Raw genomic sequence first — 8,982 nt, 5'->3', positions numbered from 1 at the left:
ATAATTTGATTCTAATTTAAACAATTGTTTTAAATGTGTTGATATTATATATATTATTATTTTTAGTACAAAGTGTTGATATTATAATTATAAACCATAAAACTAGTTGTTGTTACTCACTAAATTCTAAGTTGAATATAAATTATAATTAATTAATTCATGTTTCAATTATTTTTTTTGTATAATTATTATTTTGTAGCATTATATAATTTATGATAAATTCCATAATACATATTTCAATTAAAAACAATTACGTTTATAATATGAAAGACTATATTTATATGTGTTTTTTCCAAATATAATCTTACATTTTAAAGTTTTAAATTTAAAATCTAAATACACTAAAAACATAAAAATATTATTTTCAAAATTACATAATTTGGAACTAAAAATATAAAACAAAATTTAAATTTGAGCTATTTTCCAAATTAGAAAAGTTGTAGACCCTTTTTTAGAATATATATATATATAAATAAATGTAGATAGAGAACATTAAATAATATTCCAATATAAAATAGGAAACAAAAACGATCTCGAAATTCCCTCAGAAATAATCCGAAAGTATCAAGAAGTCGGAGTAGTAAAATAAATTCCTTTTCCTAATGAAACTTTGTTTTCTTTGTTTTCTATATATACTAAACAAATGCCATAAACTAAAACGGCTTCAAACATCCAAATCGCAAGAACTCAAAGCACTTGATAATCAGTCTATTTGTGTTCTATGGGCAGCCAAGTTCCTTGCCGAGGTCCAGTCATGGGGCCGCCGAAGATACCGCGGCCGTTCGGATCGCTACCATACAGCACAATGTGGTGGTCGGAGTCCGAAGATTCCGACGATGACTGCGAAGAAAAAAGAATGGGAAATTATTACAAAATCGAAGACGATGACACGAATTATAATATGACCCTTGAAGAGTATTATGCCCTTCAAGAAGCTGCAAATAAGACATGTTTCCATAAACTCACTGATTGCTTTTTGGTCTTCAAGCGGTTGATCTTCGGCCATTCTTCTTGATTTTCTCTCACATTTTCTCACCCTTTTTTTATGGGACTTTTGTTTTTGCATTGGATGATCAAAGGTTATGTTGGAAAAAAGATATTACTAGTGATGCACATTACTCTTTTTCTTTGTTTATATATGTTTTTTTACCAATTGAATTACGTGGTCACGGTTATCTCAGTTAAAACGTAATAAATCAATGGTAATGTGAAAAAGTGATCTCCAAATCTCTAATCAACAAATGCAAACTGATAACGAGCAAAGCGAGCTCAATTCAATTGCGTTTGAAAATTACGTCGTATCGTTATTGCGTTGTTACTATTTAGATGAAAGATTATGAATTTTGAGACTTTTACTGTTATCATTACCGTTATCGTTACGGTTTGGCCTTCAGAGGTAACGGTAACAGTAACAGTAAATATGACAAAATTCATCATTCTTGGTAAACACGACGAAAAGAAATGCAATTATATTTGTGATTTAGACTTATTACAAGGATCCATTAATGGAACTCCACTACTATTACACTAATTTTCCTAATAGTTTGGTAAAAATGTGAAAAACTCCCCATTCGAAATATGGATGCTAAACGGAAATCACTGACAATCTAACAACAAAAATACTAACAACAAGTAAAAAAGTAAGACACACATAAGTTTCTAACCCAGATTGGTGATAATCCACCTACGTTTGGGGGGCAATGTGTCCACGAAAAATAACCCACTATATTAAATAAAGGAAAATAATGGACGAAATATTACAGTCGGATATTTTCAGACAAGGAAAATATTATGCAGGAAAATACTTTAATTTCACAACCAGATGTTAAGACTTTATTTAAGAGAACTGTAGAAACCACTGCCTTAGAAAAATTATAAAGCCAACTAAACAAATCTCCAATAAGTCTTTGATCAAAGCTTTGCAATAGTAATATTGTCTTCATCGTCTTTATCATAAGAATGTGTAGAGCGAGGAGAATTCTCATGACTTTTATCACTAGACTTAGTTGCAACATGAGATAAAGAAACATTTTTCATATTCTTAGAATTCTCAGTAGTAAAAAAAAAAAAAACATCAATCACAAGTCTATGATTCGGTAAAGAGGATGACTCAGCCAGAGTCTTGACATTCTCTTCAACAGTTTGAGCCTCTTCACTAGGTGCATTTTGCGAATCAATAACATAAAAGCATAGAAGATGCAAAAACAATATTCTCAACAACAAATTTTAAAACATATTCTTCAGAGACATTTATACCTTTGGTTTCTTCTAACTAGTCTCAATAGTATTCTCAATAGGTACAAACACTTTATCAATCTCTGAACTTCTAGGAATAGCAACATTTCATCCCAAAAAAGTATCAGAAGCATGAACAGTAGAATCCATAGTGCTAGAATTGGATGCAAGATTATCACCGGCAAGTAACCTACTCTTGAAAACCCGAGCTTCTGCTTAAACATTGAAAGTTCTGGGTTTGAGGTCCTAAATCTCTTGTATTCTCGTAGTTTGTAAATCTCTATAAACAAATTGTTATAAATAAAATAATTGTTATTTTATGTGCAATGACTCATTCCAATAAACTAAAATCCTAGGTTTTTTTATGTAACTTAATCGTGTATGTGGAGACATACAAGTGGATCATGTTTAGGTAATAACCTAAATGGTCTATAGTAGATGGATAAGGTTGAGTACCTTATTCTTGTGACACTACGGATACAACCTGCTTTGTAGTTGTTAGAAGTGTTGTAAAGTGCTACAAATGATCTGATCCTGATCATTCTTATCGAGACATGTGAGTAGGGGTATCCTATACAAAGAGTTTGTATAAGACCAGACCATGAAATGAATAGTCTCTCTTAATAACACCATTTCTAGAAGAGACTTGCATTTCACCAGGATGCCCATAGACTTACATTGCTAGAAATTTTATTTGGTATAAATTTTGCTATCAGCAAAGCTTCTCCCTCACAAATTGTGAGGTAAACATGAACTATTTAACATCCAATTAATCGTATCCTTTAAAGTCTGATTCTTTCTTTCAGCTACACATTTTGTTGTGGTGTATAAGGTGTTGTAGCTGAACGAATTATACCATTAACTTCACATAATTCATAAAGTGATGATGATTCATATTCACCATCTCTATCTGATCTGAGTATAGTTACTTTCTTCTAAAGTTGATTTTCAACTTCTGTCTTGTATGTTTTAAAATATTAAAGGTTTCATCTTTACTATGTAATAAAAATACATAGCAATATTTACTACAATCATCAATGAATGTGACAAAATATTTTTTACCACCTCGTGTGGGAGTACTTTTCATGTCACATGCATCACTCTGGATTAAACCATGTAACTCATTACTTCTTTCCACAGATGAAAATGACTTTCTAGTAAACTTTCTTTCAAGACAAACTTCACATTTGTGTCTATTATCAATGTTAAAATTCAATCCTGAGTTTACCATTCTATTTAAAGAACAATAATTGATATGTCCTAATCTAGAATTTCATACATCACACAACTCAACAATATAAGTAGAAGAGTTGATATTATTATTATTCTTTGGCATTTGTGCTAGTACATTCAATTTGAACATATCATCACTCATATAGCCTTTTCCCACATACATACCCTCTTTGTCAAAATAAATTTATTTGACTCAAATACAAGCTTGAACCTATTTTTGTTAAGTAGGGTTCCTGACATTAGATTCGTTCGAATCTTTAGCACACGACATATGTCATTAAGGGTAAGTATCTTTCCAGAAGTCTATTTCATCAGGACTTTTCTCTTGCCTTCCACTAAGGGAGTGGAAGCATTTACCATGTATAACTTTTCACTGTCATCTAGCTTCTCATATATAATTAACAATGACTTGTCCTTACAAATGTGCCTAGTAGCACCAGTATTAGTCTACCAACTTTTGTGTCTGAAGCCATATTTACCTCAGAAATGACAGCAACCAAATCATCATTTTCCACGACATTGACTTGATTGTTGGAATTTTGTCCCTTCTTGTTCTTGCACATTGCAGGTATGGCCATTCTTACCACAAACTAACAATTTCCTCGAATGCGTTTGCTAGCCTCATTCCTTGACCCATGATTCACATTTTTCTTCTTGAAATTTTTCTTCTTGGTTTTATGTTTTGAGAATTCAACAATATGAACCTCAGCTTCAACTTCTAGCAAAGTTTTTCGGCATGTAGTTTGACAATGGGCGATCCAATGATGGTAGAAGTAGTGAAATTGGTGGAGGAGTTTGCAGCCATCAGTTTAAATATAATAATTGTCATCTGATTGTTGGGAGAAAATGGTATATCTAAAACTGAATACACTAGCAAATTGATTACACCTCAATTACTAGAAACAATATACTCGATGTATAATATTCAAACTCAAACGAAAGCTAGATGGTGTAACAAGATTTAGATATGAAAATAGCCAAAGCTTTGAAAGAACTTCAGAACTTTTGGAGACTCAAAGCGTAGTTGAGGCAGGCTTTTGGTAAGCACTGTCTTGAAGATAATTATTGGCTCTACACGGGCTGCAAGTAGACTACAACAATCATCTCAACAAGATACAATGACTAACTCTTGTACAACTACAATCTCGAACTACTCGGATCTGGCAGAACTCTTGAATACTTGCTCTCAACTCAACTCAAGAACAAAAGAAAGAAAGAAAGAAAGAAATGAAAGAACTCTTCATTTTGGAATGAGATGCTACACAAGAAGAACCAAGTTGTTATTTATAGGCTAGCAACTTGGTAATTCTCTAAATTAAGAAATAAAATCAAATAAATAGAAAAATCGAAACATTTGTCAAATTTAACTCAATTAAGTTGTTACTTGATAAAAATCAAACATAACTCATTCAAATTGAAAAGACTACAAATTTAACTTTCATATATATTAAATTTATACATGAAACATCATTTTAATTTGAAGTTTTAAATTTGAATTGAAAGTTTCTAAACAATGAATTTAATCTACATAATTAAATTCATTTTATGTTTAAAATCTTTACCAAACTTTCACTTTCTTTCACTATATGTATCCAACATATGATAGTTAGTTATTATATCCTAAAAACATTTGGACAAGACATCTTCTTTCCTTCCCAAATTCAAATAATAGACCTATTGGTGCATTGCAATTAGTTCATTGAAATTTGATGGGGCCAACTAAACACCTAGCTATTTTGGTTGTCATTATGTTATGGTCATTAATGCTAAAAAGTGAGATTTTCTCCAAGTTTATTCAGTTCAAGGAGCAAATGCAGAAGGAATTTATGTGGCCAATAAAGCACACAAATAATGGAGGAGAATATATAATCAGTTGTATAATTACTACAAAGAGCATGACATCCAACACCAAATGTGAAAGCCTAAATTAAGGCCTAAGGCCCATTAGGGCCAAATAATTCTTTTAAAACTTAATAACCCTTGCAGCTGCCGTTTGTGTGAGTTTTTATGCAGATCGAGAGTTTAAATGGTAGAAGAAAATTAGATTTTTTGGCATTCCAACCAACAACGTTTTTTAGCCATTTGATCGATTCGTGGTCTGATTGAGTTGAATTTTTGACAACTTATTCTTGACACGAGGGTTTTCAATCTTGACGGTGGAGATTTTTGTTGCAGCTACCTACAGTCAAATACTGTGGATAATTAGTTTCCACTTCAAGTGAGACGTTTCTAATTGTATTCTTCTCAATTTGTTGTCGTTTTGTTGCCAAGATTGTTATTTTGAGATATTTACTGTGTATGCCTCTAGTTATGACTAGGGAGAACTCATTGTAACCCATTATTGATTATAGTGGAGATTTTAACTTTGGTCCGTGGTTTTTTACTCCTCAGGTATCAGAGCCTTGGTTAAGTTAATTGGGTTTACCTTGTGTTGAATATGGATACTAGTTCGGCTAAGATGGTTACCCTTAATGGGTCAACTTATCAAGTTTGGAAAAGAAAGATGGAAGATATTTTATATGTGAATGATTTGCATCTTCCAATTTTTTCTGATGAAAAGCTTGATGATAAAATTGATAAAGAATGGGAATTATGTCATAGGAAAGTGTTTGTAGAAACTCATGCATGGACTATGTGGAACAAACTTGAGTCGCTATGTGCCCTTAAAGCTAGTAATAATAAAATGTTTCTGATCAAACAAATGATGGCATTGAAGTAAATATGGAACACCCGTGTTAGATCACTTGAATACATTCCAAGGAATCATTAATCAGCTATCTAGGATGAATATCAAATTTGAGGATGAGATACATGGATTATGGGTCCTTGGTACATTGCCAGACTCGTAGGAGATATTTAGAACTTCCTTATCGAACTCAGCCCTAAATGGTGTACTAAGTATGGACTTAGTAAAAAGTAGCATAGTGAACAAGGAGATGAGAAGAAAATCACAATACTCTTCTTCACAATCAGATGTTTCTGTTACTTAAAGAAAGGGGTAGAGTAAGAGTAAAGGTCCGATGAAGAAAGTCAGAAGCAAAAGTAAAAGTGGCCAGTTTATTGAGTGCCATTATTGTCATGTGAAAGGGCATATAAAGAAGCATTATTAGAAACTTAAAAGAGACAATAAAAAAGATAAAGGTAAAGAAAAGAAGGTTGACGATGACAGTGATGCAGACATAGTTACTATAGTCACCGAAGATTTTTACATCTTATTTGATGGTGATGTTATAAATCTTGGTACACAACAGAGCAGTTGGGTGATTGACAGTGGTGCCTCAATTCATGCTACATCAAAGAGGGATTTCTTTGCATCCTATACACCTGGTGATTTCGGTAGTGTTAGGATGGGTAATGATGGATTAGCAAAAGCAGTTGGCATCGAAGATGTACACTAGGAGAATAAGAATGGTTCTAAGCTGATTTTGAAGAATGTGAAGCACATTTATGATATTCGCATGTATTTGATTTCTACAGGTAAGCTTGACGATGAAGGTTTCTGCAATACCTTCTATGATGGTAAATGGAAGCTTACTAAAGGCTTTATGGTAATATCTAAGGGAGAAAAATATTCATCACTATATTATATGGAGGCTAAGATCACTGATTGTGATATAAATATAGTGAATGATGAAGCGAGTGTTGAGCTTTGGCATAAAAGACTCAATCACATGAGTGAGAAGGGTTTGAAGATTTTAGCCAAGAAAAATCATCTTCCTGATATAAAGAGTGCATCCTTAAAAAGGTGTTCTCATTGTTTGGTAGGAAAGTAGGCTAGAGTTACTTTTAAATCATCTCAACATTAAAGGAAACCATATGTACTAAATTTTGTACATTCTGATGTGTGTGGCCCTATGAAAATAAAACACTTGGAGATGTGTCATATTTTTTGACGTTTATTGATGATAATTCAAGGAAAACATGGGTCTATACCTTGAAGACTAAAGATCAGGTATTATAGGTGTTTAAACAGTTTCATGCCCTTGTTGAGAGAGAAACAGGTAAACAATTAAAGTGTATTAGGACTGATAATGGAGGTGAGTATTATGGACCTTTTGATGAGTATTGCAAAAATCATGGTATTCGACATCAAAATACACCTCCTAAGACTCGTCAGTTAAATGACATAGCTGAGAGAATGAATTGAACACTAGTTGAGAGAATGAGATGCTTGCTTTCAGAATCATAGTTATCACAATCATTCTGGGGTGAAGCATTGAATATAGTTGTACATGTTTTGAATCTCATACCGTGTGTTCCTTTGGGATCAGAAGTTCCAAATAGAATATAGTCAAATAAGGATATATCTTATGATCACTTGCGTGTCTTTGGTTGTAAAGCTTTTGTTCATGTTCCTAAAGATGAGAGATCAAAGCTTGATGCAAAGACTATACCATGTGTATTTCTTGGCTATGACAAAGATGAGCTTGGTTATAGATTATATGATCCAGTACATAAAAAGCTCATAAGAAGTCGAGATGTTGTGTTTGTTGAAGACCAAACGATACTAGACATTGAGAAGACAGATAAAATAGAGTCTGAGCATAATGATGATCTGATTGATTTGAGTTCAATTTCTTTGACACAACCTTCTACACAAATAGAAAATGAGGTTCAGAATGATCAATTTGTTGAAACAGATGAGGGTTCTGAACAGGTTGAGGCAGATGATAGTGTTCAGGAACAATTGTCAGAAATAGAAGTTCCTACAGATGTTTCACTTCGACGTCCGTCAACAAGATATTCAGCTAAATGTTATTGACTGATGGGTGAGAGTCTGAGAGTTATGAAGAGGCCATAGAAAATGAGCACAAAAGAGAGTTGATTGATGCCATGAAAGATGAGATGAAGTCTTTACATGAAAACCACACTTTTGAGCTTGTGAAATTACCTAAAGAAAAAACTGCACTGAAAAATAAGTGGGTTTATAGAGTGAAACAGGAAGAACATACCTCAAATTCGCGTTATAAAGCAAGATTGGTTGTCAAAGGGTTCAGTCAGAAGAAAGGTGTCGACTTTGATGAAATTTTTGCTCCAGTTGTCAAGATGTCTTCTATACGTGTAGTTTTAGGTTTGGCAGCTAGTCTTGACTTAGAGGTTGAGCAGATGGATGTTAAGATTGAAGGAAATCGGAAGCGAGATTTCCATGAGCAATGGAAGAACAATAATTCCCAAGTACAATCATGAATTAACATATATTTACAGTCGACTTCAAACAAACAATTATACAAATAAAATGTAGAAATTACACCATGAACTACAAATGCATACAGGGCAAACTATACGAACATAATGAAGATGTGTCTCCACACTCTGTTGCGCAACTGCTCGAACAGTCAGCAACCATGAACGCTCGATCTACACGACCGTAACACCGCAATGAACACAGCACGAACACTTCACGCTTGTCCTCAACGATCTCCTCGATCACGATCTCCTCCACAATAGCGAATAGCCTCNCATGCTCCGTTGCGCATGAACGCTCGAACAACAGCAGCCTCGAACGCCCAATCT

The sequence above is a fragment of the Benincasa hispida genome, chromosome 8 (genome assembly GCF_009727055.1).
Source record: "Benincasa hispida cultivar B227 chromosome 8, ASM972705v1, whole genome shotgun sequence".
Taxonomy (NCBI): domain Eukaryota; kingdom Viridiplantae; phylum Streptophyta; class Magnoliopsida; order Cucurbitales; family Cucurbitaceae; genus Benincasa; species Benincasa hispida.
The sequence above is the reverse complement of the archived record's forward strand: the minus strand, read 5'-3'. Positions refer to the sequence as shown.